Source organism: Larus michahellis, chromosome 1 (genome assembly GCF_964199755.1).
Source record: "Larus michahellis chromosome 1, bLarMic1.1, whole genome shotgun sequence".
In the NCBI taxonomy this organism is placed as follows: domain Eukaryota; kingdom Metazoa; phylum Chordata; class Aves; order Charadriiformes; family Laridae; genus Larus; species Larus michahellis.
The window spans coordinates 142,964,838-142,990,471 of NC_133896.1; the positions used below are offsets into that span (position 1 = coordinate 142,964,838).

The 25,634-nt window shown below is 38.1% G+C and overlaps 1 protein-coding gene across 6 annotated transcripts in view; it reads right to left on the reverse strand.

Moving 5' to 3' along the window:
* Positions 1-25,634, reverse strand: part of TBL1X (transducin beta like 1 X-linked) — a 202,474-nt gene that overhangs the window by 164,008 nt on the left and 12,832 nt on the right. Inside the window, exon 2 of one of the 6 annotated variants that reach the window (XM_074606836.1) lies at positions 10,451-10,573. The exons of 4 other annotated variants lie outside the window; for them this stretch is intronic. The gene's annotated coding sequence lies outside the window, so the exon portion shown is untranslated. Of the gene's footprint in view, positions 1-10,450; positions 10,574-14,892; positions 15,017-25,634 lie in introns of those variants that run through there. One more of the 6 variants, XM_074606856.1, reaches the window with a different exon arrangement.

The following is a 25,634-nucleotide window of genomic DNA, read 5'->3' on the forward strand; positions in this document are numbered from 1 at the left end:
CAGAAGCGCTAAGTCAATCAGGAGTAATACACAAACTGATTGTTAATTAAATGATTTGTGAGCCTGTTGCACTTTCTTTCTTTCTTCTCAGAAGAGCAACAAGTTCAGAGAATCTTGGACAGTTGCTGCTGCTAGTGGTTGCCAAAGAGGCATTTTTCCAGTCTCTGAAGACCACTGAAATCAACCATTCTCCAGCCACCCCTTTTCTCCCTAAGCCTTCACAGATTGTAGCGCACACATTGGCCAGTCCTCACTGCCTCTCACACATGAAGTATAACTAATTATTCCTCTATGACTTGGAGAGCAAGAAGGCAAAAATTAACAAAGCAAGGAAGTTACCAACAAATTATGCTAATTCAAAAAAGGTCTCTCTTGTAGTATGCTTAACCATCACAAGGAATACAACACAGTGGCTACCAGCTTGTAAGTCACTTTGTCATTCAATAATGCCCTATAATGCCTAAGGATGAAGACATAAAAGATTAAACATCTAAAACAGTCTCTCTCAATACCGTCTGATGATCAAGGAAGATGACGAGAAGGCAATTTAAGAAAGGCCCGTTAACAATTAGTCCGCAAAAGGGGAAAACAATCAATGCATGCAAAAAAAACGTAAAAATCCAACGCTTATGTTGATACACCTGATGTGATTAAAAAAGAAGAGTATACATTCATCATTTTCTACTTCCTCCTAAACACCACAATTTTGTCTAAAGCAATGAGGTACCACAAACTCTGCATTTCAGCATACCAGAGGGACTAATTAAGACAGCACTATGTAATCTGTGCGATCCGCCAGACCAAAACAAGTACCTCTATATTGGACAGTTTCTTCAACTATCCTTCAGGTGGAAGACCCATTTATGAATTTCTTTGCACACAGCTGGCTGCAGTATGATCAGGTGATGTAAAGCAGCACTGAACATAAGTATTATTTATCAAATATTTAAAAGGCCAAACACTGTGCGATAGCATTAGCAGATATATGGAAACATGAATGTGTCACATAAAGAGTTAATGCACTCCTCCCCAACTACCTCAACTTATTATTTGAAGCAACAGCCTTCTGATTATTGCAATATTTCATTCAGTCTCAGAACAAAAAAAACAACCCACCGTGTGCTAAGATTTTTATGTGGTGAAATTCCTCCCTATACCAGAGATAATGTTTAATTCAGTTTGACATATTGCTTTCATTACAACAAGCTACAAATTACTTCCAGAATAATCATAACAGGTAGGGATTACGTTAAACTGTATTCTCAGCTGATGGCCTATCCTTTCTTTAAGTAATATCATGACTTTCTCCAAATAAATTAACCCATCCAGTATACATGCTGACATTCTATCTCAAAAGAGAGAACCACACCGTAAATAAAGCGTTATAGAAAAATGGGTCAGCAGTGACTTGGCAAAGTTTTAATACTGATGCAAATATTTCTGGTATGAAAAACAGAAGAACGCTGTAGGTGTGAAGAACACTTCTGTGAAGAGGAAATGGGGCAGGCTGATACCTTAACACTCAGGCAAATACTGTATTTTATGAGAATGCAGAAAATTGATACAATCGCATTAAAACCTTTGAGGCTACTACTTTTTAGAAAGTGAATCAGGAAGAGAATACAGAAGAAAACCAATTTCTTAAAGAGTTTGGTCTAGGGTGCTTATATATATTTGTTTTTATGTGTGTGTATGCATGCATGTACACGTATCTGCACATAAATGTATATGTGTGCATTTGTGCGTGTGTATGTGTACACAAACAACTACTGGCTAATCATTTAAAATAGCCTGCAGAAAAAATAAAGTACTTTTCATTCTCTCAGATACATACTTCAAAGAACAAGAAATAAAAGCTGCTTAAAAACATTATGTAGAATTATGAGCTTGCGTCTTCCCACCCTCCCTAACACACTGAAATGCAAAAGGAATAAACAAAGTTTAAGTATTCACAGCACGTTCGGCAAGAATACAGAACTTCCATATTAGACAAAATTCAGGCTAATACAGTATACCAAATACTCAAGAGCCGACTTTACTTAAAAGTTCCTAGAAAAATAAATAATAGATTTGAAGCGAGACCTATTAGACACGTAGCCCAGCCTTTTGCCTTGGGAGCTCAGAGGGAGAGTGACTGGACCTTTCCATCATCCTGTCTTGTGGCTTTCTGCAAGAGAAAGGGATCCAACCAAGGGAGCCGAGGAGCTGCCGGTGAGGTCACCCAGAGAGCTGTGGACAGACACCTATGTCACCACCCTACAGTTCCCAGGGAAAGTCCACTGTGTGGGACAGAGATGAAGGCTGAGGAGCAGAAGAGGAAGGCTGCCTAACCTAAAATGAGTCACTCAGGTGAAAACATTTGGAAATACACTGGAGAGTACGTTTCCAGCTAACAGCCCAAACCCAAACTATTACAAAATCCCAAAGCTGGAGCTGAACAAATGCTTTAAAATCCAGACTGTTCTGGGTACCTCAAATCTATTTCAGTAAGTTAACTGACTACCTCAAACATAAAGGAAAATACAGAGCAAACAGAGAAAAGATGCAGCTATGGGGTTTAAGAACTGAAAAGCAAGAGATTTTCACTCTGCATCTAATTCAGTTAACCAGAGATTTCCATCACTGACTCAACCCCAGTTGCTCTCCTGGTTGCTCGGCTCTTCCTCACTTGCCTCAGAGCCCATGACCCCATGGCTGCAGTGCAGGGGAGCAGGGAAGGAGAGAAGTGCGAGGCAGATCAATCAGTCTAACAGAAAACTACTCCCTCTCACGCACACACTGAATAACTTTCTGTTGTAACAGCTCTTTTAATCCAACTCTCCATAGTTCTGCATGATCACCAGGGCTTGCATGTTAAAGTCATCAAGAAGACATCTAGAAGGACGCTCCTTTCGGTACCAGCCTACAGTGGCAGCAGGTAATGTGAAATCACAAACTGAGGACAGACCACCTCTCGTCCCTCTCCTATAGCTAAGCCAAATTGCTAAGGACTGTAGAGCTAACTGAGAATTAGCAACTGCAGAATGGGCTCCAGTTATTCCCCTTCTCACCCAGAATGGCTGGCAATTCCCAATTATCCCAACCAAAGGAGGGAGGCACTCACACACAACTCCCCAGCCTTTTAGAGTAATCAGTTATGTTTCTAAAATCCACTAGCTTACAAGCAGGGCAGGACTGGAGGGATGAAAACACCGCGATCACTATCTGTGTTTCTTCCATTCCCTTACCTAGTCCTGGGTTAGCTGGGGTTAGGCTTCCTTCTCTCCTTAAATACACTGGGGAAGAAGATCCACAGGAGCACATAAAATAGTATTAGACTGGATTATAGCTACCCAACCCTCAACCCCAAGAAAGCAACCTGGATTACCCAAACTCCAGCTACTTAATCTCAGGCATGTCTTCCTCTTCAGTCTATAAATTCTGCCTGTACTTGCACGGCATGCCTAAACATGCACTGATAGGGCTGAGGAGGCTAGTTCCGCTTCCATCCAAGACCAGAGACCAAACCTTCTGTGGTTCAGTGATTCCCATTGCCTGGTCCTAGGTGGCTTCTTCCACAGTAGGTGAGCTTTTCATGGATCATTCTTTGGAGACACTTAATGCTTCTCCACAACAGCAAAAATAGCCTTGCCATGTACAAGAGATATGTTGAACAAATTTGTGAGGGACAAGCAACTAAATTTTTAGATGATGCAACACCTACAAGGGAAGGGAGCTGACTATATTATCTGGATAGAAGGAAATACTTTAATTAACCTTCTAATTGGAATAAAACAGTGCAAGTGACTGAATTATACTCTGAACTTTATCTCTGAAAAAAAAAAAAAAGAAGGGGCTACTAATTTAATTTTTAAAAGTCACTTGCACATCTTTGATCACTGATTTGATATCCCTTGACAACATAATCATATAAAAATTTAATTAATTCTTTACACTAGGTGTAGATCAATTAATTGCTGAGTTTGGTCAGGCAGCTTCTGCTATGGGAGGTCTCCTCTGGGATTTATTTATCATTGGTCAATAAAAGTACTATTTCTAAATTCATCTAAAACATCTATTATTAGTGACTTGCGTCAGAAACTTTCTCAGATTCACTTCAAAGCACAGAACTGCAACTGGGCTTATTTCTGTTTGATCTTCTGGGAAACTGATCGGGCGTTTTTTCCTGGATAAAAAGTCCTTAACTATGGAAGTGACAGACATTACATTTCAGAGTAGCAAGGGGAAAAAATATATACTTTCCATATATTCCTCCACACCTGCAAAACTGTTCTATTAACAGCATGAGGAAAACCTTACATAATGAGCTCTGAAACAAAACTGCATTACCAGTTGAGAGACACTGCCTGGTGTCATACAGCACTTCCTACTGAAGGAGAGCATTAAAAAAAAAAACCCTTTGCAGTCTTAACAATGGTTGAGACCATTGTAATATTTGGGAAGTGTCTTCATTCCTGTTTTCACTAAAAATTTTTTGTCTTATTTTCACTGAAATATCTTGTTGCTAAATTACCCACCAAGAAAAAGGAAAATGAAGTTAAACAGGTAACATAAGCGGCACATAACTAAAGCTTAGCATCAGTAAATGGCCTCCCCAAAGGACGTAGGAAAATAGTTTATGCGAATCATCCTGCTATTTTTTTATTAAAATGTAATCCATATCTTTTCTAGAGATAGGAGGAAGGTGTGTTGCCTCCAATTTTACTGTAGCTGGGAAGCTCCATACTGCCTCCCTAGTAAAACACAGCTCCAGATTCAGTAGAGACTGTTGAAAGTTTTAGCTACAGAAAGAAGCTGAAGCTAGTATGTGTTTCCAGAGCCCCAGTCTTCCCAGTGGCAATGATGTTTCTTTTGAGTTTTATTTTTTTTTATTTTTAAAGATAGTTAGTTATCATTTGGTTGTGGTAACATTGTGCCATAAAACTCTGTAGACTCACTTCTGTAGAGGTTTAAATAGGATCTACAAAACACACTGATGAATATTCTAAAAAAGCCTGTAAATTCCAAGGTCATGGACGTGGTTCCTGCCATTCCAGATACAGGCGTGCGAATTTCCCAACGGCCACCTCACTGCCAGTGTGAAAGTTACGGCACGTGTTGTACCAGCCTGGTCTCTGGCAACACACTTCTCCACACACGGCTATCTCAGGCAGTACACAGGCATGCATTACAAATTACAAAAAACACAAATTACACAGGGCTAGGGCCGCAGTTGGTAGATTGCTCATAAGCAGGACTGATTAAATGTAAGTCTTGCTGGTTTTACTTGGGGGAAAAAAAAAACCTCTGTGATAATTTTTGATTTTGTCTTTCACACCTGCATTTGCATAACAAGATTACAGAACAGCACAATGGGTTGCAAAACTTATTCTCATAGAAACATTTTTTTAAGTGGTTTAATCGTGAACATTATTTTGACACATATTAAGATATTACCACTGCTGCATTGTCACTACTGTGAAAATCCCTTCCATCACTATACAGGTTTTTATTGTTACTGTGTAGGCCCTAAATATATTCTTTTTCCGTTGAGTTTCACATATGTGGTCTCTCACAAAATGATATTTATTTTTCATAATGAAGTACTAACTGGGAGAAACTGGGGGGGGGGGCGCTCAAAATTTTGTAAGATCAGGTTGGTCTAGAAACAAGAGATTTGTTTTATCAAATGATCTTAGTTTTTGGTCCAATGGATAAGATAAATGAGAGGTTTCTACCAGACTGACAGATTTTACAAATTTCAGCAGCTTGTATGAATTTAAATGTATTTGGCTAAAACAGTCCACACAGATCCAAATGCTAGAAATTTTAGGTTGCATTGTTACAGAGTGGTAATTTCAGAAAACGTGTGTAACATTTTCTATAAAAGTTTTGAGTATCCTGCTTCTGAAAGGCTTTTCTTCTTAAAAAAATAAAAAAATAAAAACAACAAACCAAACCAACAACCCACAAAAGATAACTGGACTTTCAAAGACCAAGGCACAAACATTATTAGCTGGTTTCTTCCAGGGTTTTTTAAGTCATATCTGTTTCTATCTTGATTTGTCTGGAGACAAAAACCTCACTGTGAAGCATACCTGTTTAAATCAAAAAAGTAACTGACTGATCATTCTAAAGGTAGGAGCAGGTGGTAACAGCATGATGTTACCAAAATGGATCAGGTATCTTTTCTATCTTAACCGAAGTGAAATGCAGTTCTCATCAGCAGCAAACAAGCCAACCGTATGTAAAAAAAAATCAGGTTTGTGAAAACACTTAAAGATGTGCTTACCACTAAGCACATGCACAAGTCTTTCCCTGCAGTGCTAACCCTATTAAAAAAAGTAGTAACATTGAACTTAAAAATTAACCTCTTTTTTCTAAGAATACACTTCAGTTTTCTTCTGGCCCTCTCTGATTTTTGAACTCTTCCTGCCCATCTATAACACACACAGTAGTCACAGGGCTGCCATTTTGCAAAGCGCAGTAACCTTGCTTCCCGCTGCAGTTGTACGCTCTGGCTACGCAGGAGTGCAGCAAAGCTCCCCGTTATCCCCCAGATTTCTCACTAGGTATCTCTTTTGCCAACCATATGTTTGCCTGTAGCTCAGAGGAGCAGCTAACTGCACCCGCGTGCATCTCTTGCCTATCAAACCATTTCTGCTCCTCCTGCTATGGCAAAGTCTACTCAAGCCCCTTTTTTTTCAAAAGAAAGAAGGATGAAAAAAGGTCAACTTCTCCCTCTTTCTAGACTTGGAAAATGGAGGTGAGGTACAACGCAGGTCCAAGGCTTGTTTATCTCCCCTCCTTTGCCTGCAATGAGTCATGAGGAGGTAAGGATTGGATGGGGAGAGAAGAATGGAGCCAAAATAAACTTATATTTCATAAGAAAGGAGTAAGAACTCAGTTTTCACAAGTGGCTTAGAATGTTGCTCTCCCTCTAGTCACTGGACAAATAGGACATAATCGCTAAATCAGAGAGGTGCCTTCACCCTTTTTTCTGTCTGTACGGATGGCTGAAATCCACGGGAAGCCTGTAGCATCCTGTACCATGGCAATACTGCTGGCTTCTGCAAAGAAGCAACAGTGGATACATCACCAAGAGAGCAAGACTGATTTCCACACACAATGTTTTAGTGTGCTTCGCATTTTACTCAACTCATTTCTGCCTTCATGGATTGAAAACAACTTAATATAAGCATACTTCTTTTTTTCGTGTGGTAGTGCATCTTCATTCAAAAACCCATTTGTGAAAAGATTGTAGAAAGATCGCAACAAGATCCCCCAGACAGCTGCACGTGACCACATACAGTAGCCTTTTTACAGGTAAATTGAAAGATTGGAAAGATCAAGTTCTTCTTGAGCACTTAAGCCTGTTCTGCCAGTGACACTTCTCTACGCTCAGAGGATGCCATAGTGCTGAAAATGCAGTTCTTCAGTTCAGCCTTTTTTATTATCACTATGCAAGGATGCATGTACAGCATGCTATTCCCCATTTTGGGATGAATGGATCTAGAGTATGGGAAGCTTCAGGCTTCTGTAATAGACAGCCTCTGATGGCCTGTGTTATGTAATACTTACACAATAATACTTTCAAATTTTAAAGTGAGCTTTACATGTCGTAATTATGGAAATTTTACATGTTGCTATAATCATATAGATTTTTATGATATTAAGTCAAATGACTTCCTACAGAAGCAGTCAGTGCATTACAGGATATGACTTTATATTCAACTGTACATCATGGATATATTCTGGAGTAAGGATACATTTGAGAGACTTTATTTTGAGATTATTAAGGAAACAGACAAAACTGCAGCAAGCGGCAGTCTGCAATGCTTTGCTGTTGCCACATTATCTTATTTTTTAGGAAGTTCTCGTTATACTAGGTCTCTGTGCTTTAAAAGGACCACCTGCTAGAAGGAGCTGAGGAACTTGTGAACAAGCTGGAATAATTTTCTTAGTGATTTCTGATAACTGAACTGCACCTATACAACCAGTAAGGATGAATGGCCTAAAGCCACTTCCAGAATTGATATGGTTCGCTGTTCAATCCACTGGGCACAGATAATAGCGTGCATGAGACCAGACAAACAAAATTAGAAGTCAGTTTTTTTTTTTTTTTTTTTTTTTTTTTTTTTGAAGTCCTGCCTACAACAATACCAACCACGGCTGTGTGAAAGCCAAGCATGTAATGCAAAACAATCTATTTTTCTCTGTAATGCATTTTAACATGAGGGAGACATAGAAATCACAGAACAGCTTTATTTGCTGTGAACACTTATCTATAGCACTCATAAACATACCAAGAGGCTCCATGATATCTCAGTCCATAATGGAAGCAGACAGATTTTAGGAAATGGTATAAAGATGGATAGTGTATGGTACCACCTTTTGCTGCCAGGAATATTTTTTTTTAATTAGTTTATTTTTGGTATAAATACGAAGTACTTACTCAATTCCCATAAAATAAGAAATCATTTTGCTGGTAAAACAATTTTAAGTACATCTGGTTAGGAATTCTGACAGAAGAATGTTTCCCATCAGTACATGGGAAAATAAATGTTTTTGGAACATATCCTGCAGAAATTTGACGGACGAAATGCAAAAATAATTACAAAGAGGTATGATGCAAATTAAGTTGAAATATATGTATTATAAAATATTGTATTATTAAAAACTTTATTTAAATTAGTATCATACATGCTTAATATTGTATAAATGGTCAAAGCAAAGTAATCAGTATGATAATTCAGCCTGATAACCTGCATGAAAATGAAGCATTCTGGTTGTCTCATTTTTAGCATTGAATTTTAGAACATCGTCTTTTCATTTCAGTTCATAATAATAAAAAAAGAAAACAAAATAAAATGTTAGCATTACCCATGATTGGTGTCTCACAGAGTTTGAGTTAGAACCACTGGAATTTTGAAGTAAAGGCCAAGGGAGGAGAGGGCATTACTGTCTGTGGTCCCATTCCTTCTCCTCTAAAAAAGTAACAATGGGAAGCAATTCACTGGATAACACTCTGTGTGATAAATCATGATTTTATCTACAAGCACCTTGAAATTTAGGATATAGATACTCAAGAAAAGTACGTGGCTGAAAATGATACTAATTTCATCTGTGAGGCTAGCCAGCTGACAGGGGCAAAATTAACACCTAAATTTTGACCCAGAAAACATCAAGAGGAAAAATGAAAGAGAAAGTATACCAAAAGGAAAGATGACAACAATTATGTGTGATGCAGTATCATTGGGTCCTGCCATTTTCTTCATATACTGCTATAAATCACGGGAGAGTTGAGAAGGTAAGTCGCCCTCCCTTCCCCCAGGCACACAACTCACAGAGGGATGCAGACAGAAAGAGACAGGTTAGTGCTGAACAGAAGTCGGATAGAAGCATTGCTGTCAACATTAAAATATATCTGCATGTGAGAAGTTTTATTTCAAAATACATACAACGTCAAATGAATTATTTACACCCGAAACTCTGCTGTGGTCTGAGAACATAAAAAAGGGTGAGAAAAAACAGATTCCTTTCTGTGGGGGTTTCTTTTTTTGCCCCCTTCCCTGCAAATAATGATACAGACTCTATGGAACCTCCCTGGTATCACTCAATTTAAAAATCCAGGGGGTTTCGCATATTTTGTTCCAGTGTAAAAGAAGTACTTCTGCGTGAAAAAAAAATACACGTATTAATTCAGAAGTATTACGCAACTGAATATGGCATTTTAGAACAGACTTGTGCAACGACAACCATAAATGTATTTACGTGTTCCACCTCCATTACCTGTAATACTAATGAACACTGATTGCTGTGGCAGGCACACAACATACACAACATACAGAGCAAAATTCAGTCAAGTCCTAAAGAACTTCTACACAACCTACCATTCACCATCTATAGATGTGTGAGAAAATTTTCCCTGTTGATCACATCAGACAACAACATTACTGTAGAGTGCATATTTTGGGTTTGTTCTTTAAAGTAACAACAGCTAGGAAAGCAAAAAGGATCCTTGTTTTACCTGGAACAAGTCAGAAAGGCTCTGAGCAATGACATAATTCTGACACGGTAGCTAAGTTAGTTCAGGTTAAATCAGCCACAACTTCTATGTCAGGCTGCAGGGCTGAACCCACAAACTTCAGCACTAAATTGGATCATCGGCCAAACATTTTTTTTATAAACATGTGATCTCAATACTCTTATCATTTGAAAGACTATTTATTGCCACTCCTAATTTGCTTGGAACTTTTTTGCTTGGTTATTAAGAGATCAGAAGAAGGCAGGACCTGGTGTTATTTGTTTGTTGGTATCATAAACAGTTCTGGTTTTACAGCTCTCCCAACACTGAAGTTCCAAGAGTTCATGTATACACACACAGCACTGGGATTAGTGGGTTTAATTTCTTGTCATGCATCTGCTGGGACAGTGGAAGGCTTGAGGGTTTTGGCATTAAAAGACTGACCTAATTAAAGTTGATTCACTCTTCCCAGGTATACAGTAGCCAAGTTTTGAAGCACCACACCCCATCATATCATGAGGGTGGAAGCAGACTGGATCCTTGGAACATCTGCTGACAAGTTTATACCTGAAAAATAATTCATTTGACATAGGATAGCAAGTACTCAGATATCCTTGAGAAAATTCAAATTGAGAAGGATTAGTCAAACTCTGTTTAGATAAATATATATATATTTATGCACTAATACAAAAATTGCTTACGTATGAAGTTTCAGATCTCATTTCCATGCCTTGTTCCTTTGGTTCCAGTCATACTTCCCAGCGCCCCTTTTTTTTTTGTGTTTCCCTTATATTTTTCCCGCTCTATGTAACCACAAGCACTTTACTTGAAAACACTATATTCTGTACAGCATTAATTATTTAGTTTATTATTTGCCTCCTGCTACTTATATAGGAAAAGTCACTGCATAATGAACATTTATGCAAAATCTACAATAACAATTTTGGGGTTATATTACTTTTTCTTTAATATATATTTGAATGGTAAGAAACTGCAATAAAACTTTTCTCCAATATCAGCATATGGCAATTCTTAATATAGAAAAAATATCTTTTTATTTCCACAGAAATAACATATATATTTATTTATACATCTATATACACACACACACTGGGTGATATACTGATTCCATTATAAGTAAGAGTATGCATTTTTAAAAGTTAAGAGCAGAGCTACTTGTTCTTCCTTCAGTATATTTCCAACAATGTTTCACTCTGTTATGCATTTCTTGACTTCAAAGTCTTTCTCTATAATCTGCTATAGTCCATACCAGTCTCACCTGTTTTGATTTTTCTGAGTAACTCATACATGGGTATGGTTGTGTGTCACTGGACACACAATTTAATATATACAAATTTAATATATTTTTCACTATGCATGCTACCATCCACCTTTTGCAGTTATCTGATAACTGTCAGCCCCCCAAACTTTCACTTCCATCTTCGTTTACACTGAATTTCACTGTAATTCCTCAAGATCAGAGCTCATATAACAAGTGTAAATTCTCTTCAAAAAAAACCCAGGACTTCACAGAACCATTTCAATGGTTAGAGCAACAATTAGAAAATACCCTTACCGTGAGATTTCTGTAAATGTACTCCATAAAAAAAAAATCTAGAGGCAGAACCAAAGTATGTGACTTTATCCCAGTTTCTGCATCTATAGAATCAGGTAATTACATTTAACTACTTCACAGAATACTCTTAAGCCATTATTATATATAAAAATTGTGAAGCTTTTAAAACTGTCAAGACATGACAGAACTGGAAGCAGAATAGAGGGACTCCATTATTCTCCTAGTTAGAATTAAACACAAGAAGTTCAGAGATTTATACATTACGAAGGCTCAAAGAGAATACCTTTTAGCTTTTTGTTAAGCTCAATACCTTAAACACAAAGAACCTTTTTCCTTAAGGCTTGTTTCCACCCTTTAATCATTCTTGTGACTCTTCTTTGAGCCTTCATTTATTTTCTTCTTTACTTATGGACAACAGAACTAGAGAAAACAATCCAGCCTCAGTCCTCTCAGTGCCAGACAGAGTATCATCTCCCTTCCCAAATCTTCTAGCTTATGTACACAGAGATCATGCCAGCCCTTCAGCCGCTGATGTTTTACACAGGATGGAGTCTACTGCTCTAAAAAGAAGTACTATGTCATTGTTTCTTGATGCATAATGTTACACTTGCTGCCTTAAAGCAATGATCCCTTTTTGTCCAGTTTGACAAGTATAATCACTCAGCAATTTGCTCCATTCATTATTATATTATCAATCTTCGAATCATCTACAAACTTTGTAAGTGATTATTTTTACAAGGGCACAGATAAAAAAAAGTTGAAGTGTGGAGGACTGGGAACCCATGAGTACACACAGAAACTCAAAGACCTCAAACAATTGTAAATAGAATCAACTTCCTTTGGGCCTAATTCAGCTACTGTGGGTCCTCCTCACTGTACATTATTCTTGTTTCTTCACGAAAATGCCAAGTAGCACCAAGGAACTCACAGAAGCCTAAATGCGTATTTTCCCACTACATCTTCATCAATGTATAAGCACCTCGAAAACATGGCAAGGTGTAACAAGATCTATTTTTAATAAACTCATGCCAACAAGCATTAGCTCTATCCTGTGTTTCTCCTTTGTCCTTTATTAATGAAGTCCTACACCAGTTATTCCATCATTTTACCTGGATCAGTATCCGCGCTTATAATTACCTTGGTTACCTGGCCCGCAACACTGGCGCTCATCAAGGTTTCTACTACCTTCCTGGTATGCCAAGACTTTTGTAAATCAACAGTGAGAGTCCAACAGTAACGCCTTTCTCTGCTCTTTTTGGATTAAGCTAACCACAGATTTTAAAATAGCTAAGCTGAAAACTGGACTTCCACCTATGTACCCGATGTCCCAGTCTATAGGCTTCTGGAGAGGCAATAATACCCTCATTTCCTGTCATTCTGTGTTTTAAACAAAACATACCCTTCATATACCAGCCTTCAAGACACTCTCAAGCAGGAAAATCAAATAAAACCAACAATACGTGCTATTCCTTCTCACTCAAATGTTTTAGTCTATATAAGCAAAGGTACCTCAACAGAAAGTCCTACCAGTGCGTGAAAGAAAATAACTGCAACACCGATATTCTTCCCACTGCAGGCTTGGTTTATTCCTTTCATACACATGTGATCGCAACACAGGCCAATAAAAATGTTAACTGGGCAAACGGAAGAAGGGACTGCTTTAATTTGTTTGTAAAACTATGAAAACCTAGAAGTGTTTCTCATTGGGGAATACATATGCCAAAATCTAGATAGAGGACTTTGTTTAAAATACGTATAAGAAAGTGTAAGAGAGGAATAGGCTGTTACTTTTCAATTTGAATAACTGGAGGTACCATAAATAACCAGGCAGAAAATTCATCTCCCCTTCTCTGTGATGTTCAGCTTATCTGAGAAATAAAGGTTCAAGCAGGTCAGCTTTGGTATCTAAAGTAGCCAATCTTTCATGCTGGCAAGCATCAACATTTTAAAAATAAGGAAAGAAAAATCTCAGAACAAATATTGATTGATCACTCTGTCAAGATGACGCTGAACCAATTATCTATTTGGTCTCCAAAACACATACGTTGAAATGCTCTCCTTCTTGGATATTTATTTTCCAGATAATGAGTAGTTCTGTTTTATAGTGAGTGGGTACAGTTGCTGGGGACTGGGATAGGTGTTGAGGGAAGAGAGGGGAGAAGGAGGGAGATTTCATGCCTATAAAAGAGCGATTGAAGATCAGACTAAAGCTCATTTAAAGACTTCCAGTAAGAAACTGTGACCAAGGCTTAAAACACACTAAAGAAGCAGCTCCATCTTGAACTTCAGGAGCAGCTGTGCTCTCATTCCCCTTCCCCCAACACAGGAAACAGACCTAGAAACAAAAATAAGACAGGAATGCTCCTGTGCAAGCTAATGTTGTTGGCTTCTTAAACATCCACTACTCTTGTGCCAAAAAAAATGAAACCTAGGAGGATTTAACACTTCAAAGGGTAGTGGGAGTCTGCTTTAAACATAGAATTTTCTACCAGAGACAGATATTCTTTCATTTTGTAAACACGCTGGAAAAATGTTATCATGAGTGCATGTCAAGACAGATTTCATTTATATTCCTGTACTACTTATGCATAAATACACTCTTGCATATTGCACTTTTACCTATTTTAGACTACAATTAACGCTGTAGCAATGTTATCTCCCATCAGGAAAAAAAAAGGAGCAGTTGAATCTTCTGATACCTTCCGAAGCATTCTATTACAATGTGCAGTTTGAAAGCTTAACACTACAGAGAAATGTTTGACAAAGAAGTTCTCTCCTTATTAAGCAATGATACATAATTATATGTTCAAGGAGAATGTGAATAACATCTTGCCAAAGGAATGTACGGCCACATATGCTACTCACAGTATTCCCAACTACAAATTATAGTTATGCTTTCACTTGTGTTATTAAGAACTTGGCCTTTGTTCAGTGTATTTCATTGTCTGAACAAAGGTAAAGAAAAGGGAAGGAAAGTGAGTGGTAGGCAAAGTTCCCTGTCTAACTTTAAAAAAAAAAAACCTTTATCTAATTTTGACGAGTACAAATCATCTCAGTGGCTTGCTCTGCTTCACTCACCAAAAACAACTCATGTTTTCAACACTTAATTTAATATTTTGCACGCTAATGGAAACTTTACATAATGTATTCTCCCTCATAAAGCTAAAATGTCAACGCAGATGGGATTGTGATCTTGATATGGAGAGAAAGGAAATGTTATCTTTTAAAAATCTCCAGCCTAACAAACATGATGTGGAGGATGGGATGAACGCTGATGTGAAGAAAAAAAAGGAGGGGAAAATAATCTTACTTATTTTAGAAGAGTGTCTGTATCTCTCTCTGAGCGCAGAACCCCCAGCCATACCTCTCTCAAGAGTGCTTAACGTTTGATTAAAATAGTTTCTTGGTCCCTCCTCATTCTGCTAGTGTCCTCCCTGTGGTAGGACATGAAAAACAGATTGAAAAACAACAGTTGATGCGATTGTAAACAGTTATATTTCTCTCTCACTTAAAACCTAGCAAGTATTGTCAGATCAGTCCTCAGTTACGATGAATTCCAACTCCAGTGATTTCCCTTTTTTCTAAAAAAAAAGAAAAAAAAAATGTATCTTTTAACTTCTTGTGCACTGAGATTTCATGGCCGTGCAGCACTTGTGTTTCAGCACCTGTTAATAATTCCTCACAGAACCATTAACCATTCCACCCATGGATCACATCCCATCAAACCACACAATGCGATCACTTAAAGCACCATTTCTTCACTGCTGTAATCTAGAAAGAAAGAAATAACTTGTAGCATTTCAAAAAGGTTGCAAAGTAATGTAAATGATTTTTCAATTTTAAGGGATTTCAGTCTAAATACAGATAATTAAATCTAAGCACGATGAGGAAACAAAAGCAAGCACTGGTCACACTCTGGATATGTCAGTCCAGGAAAGATCATCGTCACAGATGATGAGCTTAATCCTGGACAGCCAATTTTCGTCTTGAGTTCTCTTCCAGTTACCAGTATAATCTCTTGTCTCTAGAATAAAAATTGGGAAAATTTTTTGCAGGAAGACCTGCTTGCTTTCAGAACGCACTGCTTGTTATACTTGCAATGGAACAAAAACAGCTGCTCAACTGTCCACTATATATTGTCATTTCACAAACCCTTTTTTCCCCATTCTGTGTAAAGTCATATATTTATGCCTATAAATTCTATATTTAAATATTTATGCCTATTCTATAATCACTGCTAAGAATAAGCACCTCCTTACTAGAGAAGTGTTTTATAATCCAATATAACACCATTCAAACAACTTGATATTTGCTGACTTACAGCAAGGGGACAGGTAAATAGACCAAGCTTTAAACAGATTACAACTGAACTAAAAACAAACCAAACCCAAACACTCCAGCGCCTCTAGCAGAACAGTCCCATCTACACAGGTGGTACTAGGCTATCACACTGGTTTTTACACTGTAATCATAAGTGAAGCATAAAGCTTCTTATGCCTGGAAAACAATATCGAGAACAGACTGTAACAAACTCTTTGACTTGACTGACAAGAGTGGATGTTCCAAAATGCCTGAACTTCACATCCCTGCACTCAAAGCAGGCTTTCTATCAAATCCTGGTCTAAAAGAATGCCTGGGTATTATTTTTTTTTTTTATTTTCTTCTGTGTTTTGCATGGTTATAGGAGTTATGTTCAGTATATCTAGAAGATACTAAGCTCTGCAGATCTAGTAACAAAACTAACAGGAGTTCCACAGCGAAAGGACCAACCTGGATGAGAACCATATCACAATTAATTTAAAAAAAAAAATTATGTACTGATGGAGGTAGGCATTTCATTATATACAAGCTATATTTGGAAATGCCAGCTGGGCCACAATACAAAGGAAACAAAATAAAAGCATAAAGAAAATCCACATTGCTATTGTAGGTTAGGGTGAAAACGTGGTCTACAAACCAAGCAGTCTTTACATATTGCCTCAAAGGAATTTATCTATGTTTTTGTACATAGCTTAGTAACAAAAAGTCCTCATGCAAGTGTTACAGAAATTAACTAATTAAGAACTCTTCATTATCATTATAAATTTTCTGGTTTCTTGGTAAACAATAAATTTATCTGATGATTCTTCACTTCAACACAGCAAAGGATTATTCTGCAACACATTTAGAACTGTGTTACATTTCTGTAATGATATATGACATGACAAATACTGTACGCCATTAGATTTCAAAACATCATATTGTAAACAGAAGGCTCCAAACTTACAACTTCTAAAGCTGCTTCATACCTCTAGCATGTGGTATATGCTCATTTCATCCATTTAAAAATATCTCATTTGTAAAAATCTGATCTCTGGAAACATGACTAGATGGGCTTAAAATAGGCAGTTTGCTGACGGATTTATAACTTTTTCTGCATTTCACAATTACAGTCAAAAGCAGATTTTAAAAAGAGTAAGTTCATACCCTTCTGCAAATAGGCATTTGCAACAGCCTTTGAATTGAGTTCATACCAGACTGCAGCCCACATAACGAATAAATACGTTGTTCTATAAGCAGCTGAACTAAAGGAATCTGCTTTTTTTACACTTGCATACCCCATGTCTGCTGAAGAGCCTCACAAACTTCTGCTATAACCCAGACGGTGATGTTACGTACTGCCTGGCCAGCCAGTATGCGTGACTGCTAAGTTGGCTGCTGCCCCACAGAGCGAATCCAGAGCTGCGTTCTTCCTACCTTGGGAGGGAGAGGCATGACTTTGGTCTCCTTCACCTCCTCAACCACTACATCATACAACATCTTAGGAATCTCCTATCTTTGAGCACATTAGCATTCTTGTCAAACATGGCTGATGTTGTTTAACAGAGCCGAGTTTTCTATCATGGGAGGGATGGACAGAGACAATGCAAACAACACAAACTTTGTTTCTTAGGAAAACTTCAGTAACACTTAAAACAGTTGATGCATGCCAACTCAACACTCCCAAGCTCGTTGGTACTGCCCAAGGAAAGCTTCTGGATTGACCCACCACTTAGTTTGCACCATACAAACTCTGGCTTCTGCTAGTAAGTGCTGAAATCAGGCAGAAATCACTCTAGCTGTACCCATCAATATGCCCAGGGCACACAAATCGAAGATTTCAGTTTCTTTTTGCTCTCAACCTTTTCGTACTCTTACATTCAGGCCGTCCAAGTTAAGAATCCAGTGAAATTGCTACACTTGTCAGCTGAGCAAAACCCCTAAATAAAATAACATTTCACACCACTGTAGCCAGTCAGGCCACTTCATGAGGGAAAAGCACAGTGCTATATATGTGCTTCCTCACTGAGCAGTAAGAAATAGTCATTGTCCTCTAGACTTCATCTTTGGCTATTCGGTTTCTACCACTGGTTAACTGGTTACTGGTTGCGCGGAAATAGTAAATTCAAACCAATGGGGAATAAATAAGCTTCAGCGAAGTCCCTACCAGTATTCCACTCTAAACAGCTCTATTTTTAATAAACAATTGGATTTTTAATTTTAAAGGCCTTAATACTGAGTTTTTAATCAATGCCTAAATAGGATGAATCCATAAAAAGACGAGTTATTTGAACTGAACACCACATTGTGCTGGTGACCTTAATATGCCTGTTCTTCGACCTATTGCAATTTTGAAGTTACAAAAATATACAGTAAATGAAACTCTGGACGTTGATATTTAGCTGCCTTGAAATTTCCTTTATGTTCTGCCAACGTCAATTCTGATTTGGACTAGAATGGTAACTGGTAAACGATAATCTGGCATGCACTCATTAGCAAAAAAAACCAAACAATATCTTTTTAAAAGTACAATAAACCAGATAAATTTTCATCTCAGACCAGAAGAGTTTAGCCCCTAGTCCAATGTCCAGTCTTTATCCTTTTGTTGCTGATTGCACAAATGGCAGAAAAATATTCTATCACACATTAGGTTTTTAGCTATAAGGTCTTCCATTTAGCAATTGCTGTTTCTTCTCTCTCCCTTTCCCCCCATTTTAAGAGATGCCACCAGTGTGAAATCTGCCCAATTTCAAACAAATGAGGTAGAATAGTTTCACAGGGTGAATCAGTCCCAGTTCTTAAGTTTGCTTTTAAGGACTTGAAAATGCATTTCCTGTTATTTTTACTATTTAAAAAAAATATCCTCACTATTGGGTAAAACATACAATAGACTAGATGGGAAAAAGCGACCTTGGAGGACTGCAATGAAACTGACTATGACAACGGTGTCTCAAATATGCAAAGTAAACAAAAAGGCAAGAAAAAAAAAATTACATAGATTTCTTTTTTATAGTAACCTCAGCTATCACTTGTCAAAACACTTTAGCTGTTGTACAACACCAAGATTGAAGGTGTAGTTTCAAATACGTACATGTATTAAAAGATGAAAAAAAGAAAATAAAGTATTGTTTTAAAGTTCACGTTCCTTTTAGCTTCTAATTAATAGTATCTTTGTTATTTTAGGAGCCTCCTGGGTATTTAGAGGGCTAAACTGCAATAAAACCAAGGTACATAAATGAAACCTATTACGGTCATCTTAGTCAATAAAAACTAATTGCATCACACAATAGCCACAGCTGAGGGACAGCCCTTGCCGGTGAGCAGCAGAAGAGGAGGAGGACACCTCGTGCAGTCCCTAGCACACAGAGAAGTGTGACACCTCTAACCCCCCCGCTACCCTCCCACACCCCAGCCCTCCTCACCCACCAACAGGAAGCCATTTGACAGTAACATTTCAACAGCCGTATGGCTCTGACACGCAAATCTGGCCTTGCTGCCTCATATTGTTGCTGTGAACCTTCTCCCCTGCTTCCCAAAACATCTCCTGACAGATGCATTTTGCCACAGTAAACACCCGTGGTAATGTTTTCTTCCTCATGCTCTTCAGGGAGAGGCACAGAGCCTCCATCCAACGTGTCACACTGCCCCAGAAGATGCTTCATCTGAGTCAGAAGAGATTTGCATGTGCTGACATGTATAAGCAGCGAGGAGTCAGTGACACCGAGAGGTGGCCTGCAACATCCCGCACCTTGAGAACGTGGCTCCTGTCCGGCCTGGCCTGCTGGACCTCCCTATGGGGGGGAGACTGCCCTGAGAGACAGAGCCCAACACACGGGCCACAGAGCCAGTTTGGAAAATATGGTAAACAATGTATCTTAACAATATGAAAAACATCTACATTGTTTCTAAAAACGGGGTGGTAAACCAAGTCTAGTCCCTACCTTATACAGAAAGCATTTGAAAAATCTTATGTTCGGTGCATGAGGGAAGAAGTACCCCAAATACTTGTAAACCACTCAAACTCTGTCTATACACTGTCTGGGGACTACAGGAGTTCCCTTTTTTCCTACAGTATGACCTAGACTGCATATTTACAACTGTTGCCTTCATCTGACTAAAGTTTCATCTGGGATCTCCGCACCTGTCTCTTCATTTTATCCTTTGAATACCACTCTAATTTATTTCATTCCTTTGGTGACAGACCTCCTTCATCTCAGAAGGGGAGCATTAACTTCATACTAAAGACTAAACCAGGAGGAACTAACTGTGACTAGACAATGTTTGGAATATGCATTTTTTGCTTTTCGTTGCAGAACGAGTTTGCATTGCTAGTGGATATGTAGAATTCAGACTCCTAGATATGGAGATAACTTGAATGAAACTTTCAAAGCACAATTCTACATCGGTATTTTTCATGAGCAATTAACAGAGTTGCTAACCTTCTCATTACTAAATGCCATGTTATTTACACAGAAGCCTCACAGACTTCCTTAAGCGCCCTGCAGACAGCAGTCACACATCCCTTCACCCAGCCTTCCTCGAGAAGGGACTGAAGATACATGAACAAAGATCGAACATGAACCACAAAGACGAACCAGAAGGCCCAGCAACTAGCTGTTCACTGCCCACTGAAAGCTTTCAGTTACTGGGTATTGTATTTAAAATCTACAAAGTAGAAGTAGGATGGACATTAAAACATTTCTACTCCAGACAGGAAATTCTTAGAGATTATAAACTAGCAATTAAAGCCAAGTCCTAAATACACACACACACTAAAATTTCTGCACGTGACTACTGCTGTTTACTTCCATGAAACTACTGTGTGTGCAATTAAGCACAGGCATAAATATTTAATAGCTATGGCCATATCCTATATGAAGGAAATGCCTGGCCTACAATAAAGACACACATTTCACAAAAATATTCTTTAAGCATATAAATACATTTGGAAGGGAAGCAGCCTTTTTTATTTTTTTTTATTTTTTTTTTTTTTTAAAGTCAAGCTCTCTAAGATTCAACTGAAACACCAAAACCAAAGTGCTGTTAGCTGCATTTTGACTAATAAGTTTAAGAACTGGAAAGCTAGATGTTAGGGGAGAGATGGCTTGATTAAGTTTACGTCTATGCTGAGGTAAGTTCAAGGAAGAGACATTGGTCACTGGTAATAAGATCAGTTCTTGGCTCTAAACATAGCTCCTTTTTAGCTCAGTGTCAACCTGTACAGTACTGGCAATCATACAACACCTAAAATGGTCTGCAAACTATTACAGAAACAACTGGAATAAAGGCTTACATGCCTATGTAAGGAAGCATGATGGAGAACATCAAAATTTTGGCCTAATTTTGATCTTGTATCAGCAGGCATCATCAACTCCTTTATCTAAATACTCTTTTTATCATCAGCATTTTAATTAAAGTTCTTGCAATTATAATGACAAAATTACAGTCTTGTAAAATAAGAAAACCATATTTGACGGAAAATGAAGTCTATCTTTCCAGCAGCCAAACAACTGGATACGATCTTGTAGTTTAACCCGGCAGGCAGCTGAACACCACACAGCCATTTGCTCACTGCTCCCCAGTGGGATGGGGGAGAGAATCAGTAGAAGAAGGTAAAAAATCGTGGGTTGAGATAAAGACATTTTAATAGGACAAAAAAGGAAGGGGGAACAACAACCATAATAATAAAAGAATATACAAAACAAGCGATGCTCAATGCAATTGCTCACCAACTACCAACCGATGCCCAGCTAGTCCTCAAGCAGCGGCCGCTGCCCCCTGGCCAACTCCCCCCCAGGTTATACACTGAGCATGACACCATATGGTATGGAATAGCCCTTTGGTTGGTTGGGGTCAGCTGTCCTGGCTGTGTCCCCTCACAGCTTCTTGTGCACCCCCAGCCTCCTCGCTGGCAGGATGGTGCGAGTAGCTGAGAAGTCCTGGACTTAGTGTAAACACTGCTCAGCAATGACAAAAACACCAGTGTGTTACCAACATTATTCTCATCCGAAATCCAAAACACAGCACTCTACCAGCTACTAGGAAGAAAATTAACTTTATCGCAGCTGAAACCAGGATGCATCTAAAGACGAATTGCTTCAAAAACGTGAGCCAATTCTTTGATTTGGAAGACTTGAAAACACCAATATGTAATTTCCCTTCTCCACAAACACACACGTAAATATACCAAAAGAACTATGCAAGCATTCTTATGAGAATGTTTTTCATGAAAAGTTCACTTTACCTCCCACACACATCAAGTTGACAATTGCGAATCAATTCAAAATGTAAGCACTTGCCCTCGGCGCTCAGTTAAGAAGTCTGTCATCTGCTTAATTCTGGTTTGGTGAGTGATGTTGAGGGTGTTTTGGGTTTGTTGGGGTTTTTTTTGCTTTGGTTTACTTTCATTTGTTAGTTTTTTTTTTTTTAAAGATTCATTACCATGACAATTTATAGCCATTCATTAACACTTGCAGAACCAATTTCCTCTTTCAGAAAGGCCACTTCTCAATGAAAGGCTGAAAACCAGCACTGTGTGAACGCTCACCTTCCAAGAGATCACAGCCTCTTTAAACTACTGCTACCAGTCTCAAGGAAACCTACCACTGATAAGAATGTCCAAGAAAATCAAACCTGGGGAAAGCTGGTGTGCGTGTCTCTCTCTCCAATAAGACCACTATCAGCACTGTTGTTTGCCTCTCTCTCTCTTGCTCCCTCCCCCTCTCAAAGGAACATATAATCTAATAAGTGAAGTAAGATCTGCAGGATCAAAACACAGTTTATTTCTCGCCAGCGTGATGTGGCATACACCTCACTAAACATCACTCTTCACAGGAAGCAGGCTAGCCTAGAATAGGCTTTGAAACTATCAGGTTCAAAAACTGTGAAACCAATCGTCAGAGAAACCTTTTTGAAACAGCAACTGCAAAAAACCAACAAAAAACCTGTCAGTTGAGTGAGGTGTTCCTCCTGCAAGGACCAAGTTATACTCCTTTTCTCTAGCTTACTTTTAACTGTGAAAGGTCTCTTGAGACAGTAGCTTGCTGGTATACTACAAACTGTCTTCATGTTTTCACATATTCTGGGGAGGTGGGGTTCCCTCCTCATTTGAACAGAGACTCAAAGATACAAAGTTAGATGCTGTACAACTACATAAATGCACACATTACTTGTTGATTGGCTTGGGTTGAAGAAATAAATGAAGTACAAAAATGGCCTCTTTCCATCAGAAGCTGCATGCTCCTGTGACAGGGCCCTACTGTTCACTTTTTTTTTGTTTGTTTACTGCAGCAGCCAGATTAATAACTAAGATTTCCAGGAAACAAAAAATAATAAATACTAATTAACAATTCTAAAGAAAGTAATTAAGCTGTGTATGCAGTGTTGAACAATTAACACGAGACTGTTTTGCTAGGTCAACAATGCGAACTTGTTATATTGTGATTGGTTGTCAAAAACTGCTGTCAACTTGCAAAAGAGATGATAATCAAAACTTTAAGCGTATATATAAAATTTCATTTCATAGTTTCTGTGGCTTGAAATTAATTGTTGATATTTAAACAGCCTAGAGCATGCCTCACACAGGTTCACATTCTCAACCTAAACAAAAAGAGAAAGAAATAAGAAGGAAGTCTAAGTTACTGTTTTACGGGTCCATCACATTTTGGTTTTCACATCAAATTTCTCTTAATAAATATCTTTCACTAAACTGTCCTCAGCCAGCATTCAGATAACTCTAAAGTACTGGAAAGAAAAATAAACAACCAAAAAACAATCTCCAAGTCTGTACTTTATGAGAATTACATACAAATTGCAAAGTTCATCATTTGATACTACTTATTTCTAGATATTCATATGCATAATTAATATGTAAATATGTTTAATTTTGAGAAGCATTTGGTTGGGGTTTTTTTTGTTTTTAAATTAGGTCACTATACCTCATATTTTTGTTCCTTTAGGGTTTTTGTTTGCTTAAAAAAGAACAAGGTTCCCAGGTGCTACTATTTCAGCCACAAAACATGTTTTCGTGATTTTCAAGGTAGGAAATATTTGTAATAAATACTAAATCAAACCACTACTACATAATAGTACATCTTTCCACTACATCAAATGTTACATTAAATAAAACTAAACACATATGGGAAGCAATCTTACTACAAATTTACAGTAAAGATCCCCTAACTTCAATACCAACCACCTTCACAGAGTCACACGTATTTTAAATACAGAGCTGCTTCTGAAGATCGGGACCAAATTTTGCCCTTTCAAGAAACATACGAAGACAGAAAAAGAGAACCATCTATACACAGACTGGGGTAGTCATTTGGAAGGATCTTTTTAAAGTACTTTTTAAAAGTATTACTTCATTTAACTTTGGGGTAGGGGCGGGGGGGGAGAGAGAGGCGATCTGTTGTCAGAATGTTATGATGCACCCTTGTATTGAGACTCCAGAGGAAGAGTAATTACTTATCCAGGTACTAAGCAGCCACTAATTCCTCTGATTTCAATTGGAGCTGCACATACTCAACGCTTCTGAAAACCAAGCCACTTATTTAGGTATCTATATTTGAAAATGTTTGGCCTCTAAGCGCACAGGGCTAGTACACAGACACACAAATTATTAACAATGTAATCAGCATGAGCCATAGCCAGTATACAAACAGTCTTGAGTGTCTGTCATAAAAGCACAGAAATAATGAGGTGCAGGTAACCTTAGTGTTTACTTCCAATTAGGTTAAACTCAACAGTCTGATCTTGCCTGACAGCAACCCCAAACAACCTCTGGCTTTAGATCCAGGTCGCTACATGATGAGAGCAGTACTTTGCTCCTAAAAATGTAGTCAAGAGAGGGAATATTACCATGTGTTTATCCAAGCTGCTGATGGCCTAGTTGAAGTAGCCTACTGCTTTTCAGAAAAAGGCTTAATGCTTCTAAATGCTGATTAGATGACAGTCACAGCTGTGCAAGAAAGTTTTAAGCAGTTAACTGCCTTTGGAAAAAAATTGTATAGTCTGAATTACCTTTTGCACTGCATGTGCTAGGATGGTCTTAAGACTAAAGGTAACTGCTGTTATCTCAGTGGGACTGTCTTGGTTTTTGGTGTAATCAATATACGCTAGTATTTCTGGAGGGCAACAAATTTTGTTTAGAAAGCAGAAACAATAACAAGTTGAGCCACATCAAGTCCCAGTGACAAAGCAACTTGCTGGAGTGACTAAGCGGCATGACTGCACCACTTGGGAAAAAAAACCAATAATGGCACACATAGAATATAGCTTTAAGATGCCCAAGATAGCAAGCTTCAGGGAGGAAAATCACATGTATACAAACATTGGTAATAAATAATAATAAACACAAGGTCTGTTCATTACATTATGCAGAACCTGGAAGAAATCATTATTCATCTGCCTGCCTGCTCAGTCTGTATTTTAGTGCAGTCTGCAGGAAATAATTTCCAATATTCAAAAAAAAAAAAAAATGCAGGTGGATGGCTTTGTGTATCCAATTTCATCAGAACTCTGAAACGTAAGTGCTGAAAACCAGAATAATCAAACGAAGGACTACAAAGCAGACTAAATCCGCCTCAAAATAAATGAAATAAATGCACGTACATACATGCGTTGCATAAAAATCAGAAAGAGGAATCAGAAGTCGTTAGCTCCTTGGGCCAAAGGTTATCATGGTGAACACAGAAAATGTAGTTAGCAAAAATATTTTAATTGTGTGACTTTCCCTTTGAAACAAACTATCAA